Here is a 1479-nt window from a genome sequence, read left to right as displayed (position 1 = left end):
TGGCCCAATTAGATGGCGATTGTTTTTTAATAGTTGAGGTTCCTCTGTCCAACAACATTGAAACCATTCCCCAGACCCACTGGGTATAGAAAATATTCCGCCTTAAAAAGAACTAAAATTCACAGAGATGAAAATTCTGCTTTTAGTGGTTCTAGTAACCCCCAAGTACACCCTCTCAAGTTCAATGTTTCATCTTCAACTTTTGGTCTGTGAAACTAGGGAGTCCATGCTGTATGAAAACACAAAGATTATATTCTCATCGTTATCACATTTATTAGCGTAGCCATCGCAAGTTCGGTAATTTTCAGTCATAAATTGTTGGATTTTCGAGGGTCTCTGAGGGGGGTCCCATATCTCCACAATGAAAAATAGCTGGAGGGTTTTAACTATATGGCTGTTCATAGTTCCACATACCTATCACACATACAAAGTATGAGCCGATTTGGCCGACCCCCATCTTCCGGCCCCTGCCTGGTTTTGCCTGGTTTTCTCGTGCAATGACTCTTAACAACGTTCAAGATAAAGGTAGTTATCTGGTATGAATGGAGATGTATGCATATATTGTTGGAAACGAATGTGGACTCATAACCAGCTACAAAATTAACGGAGGCTGTACTGTTCATACCGTACAGCCAGATAAATGAGAAGATGTCAAGTTCAACATTCATTCATCGATGCGTGATACCACCCAAATACACAACCACACACAAACAGCTGTGAAACTTGCAACACGTACATTCATCGTCTGGAATGTGTGTGTGTCTGTATGTTTGTGTTTGCATTAATTATTGCTTTTGCGTTCCTCAGGTAACACTTGAAGCATGACTCCTTATTTCAACAAGTTCAAGGACAAATAAAAGACAGAAAGGCTATCTCACCCACTGCCCAATAAATGCATTTATTGGGCCGCGAAAACATTCGATAGAGGTGTTCCGGACCGGGTGATACTTTTCTGTATCGCATGGGCTCTAAGTTGCTGTTCGGTTACAATTTTTTGTTCGAGGACACAACATTTTCTCAACTTCTGGTGAATTTCGCATCGAAACATATGTTTCTCAGGTGGGTATGACATAAATAAAATACAACACGGTGTATTCCGTATCACCCGAGGTTCCAGCACGACCGCGGGAAGGATCGCCCGACGGCCGAAAATTTATCCAACACATACGCAAAGAAACACACTCACACGCACATACACTGAAGCCGTAAGACACACACACACACTGTGCCACTTGCAACACACACACACACTCAGCGTCTGCCCAGTATGTGTGTGTGTGTGTGTGTTGCTCCAGGATGTGTGTGTGTATGCGTGGCAATGAATTATATTCACTTTGACCTTATTGTTTTTATTTACAGACTGTAAACTATTTTAATTTCATGACTTTCCATATTATTTTAACATTCTTCTCTAAATATTATTATATTTACTTTAAATCTTTTTATTTATTTCATTTATTCAGCAATAGTATCCCAGTG

This window comes from Branchiostoma floridae, chromosome 6 (assembly GCF_000003815.2).
Source record: "Branchiostoma floridae strain S238N-H82 chromosome 6, Bfl_VNyyK, whole genome shotgun sequence".
NCBI lineage: Eukaryota > Metazoa > Chordata > Leptocardii > Amphioxiformes > Branchiostomatidae > Branchiostoma > Branchiostoma floridae.
Note: the sequence above shows the minus strand (reverse complement) of the source record.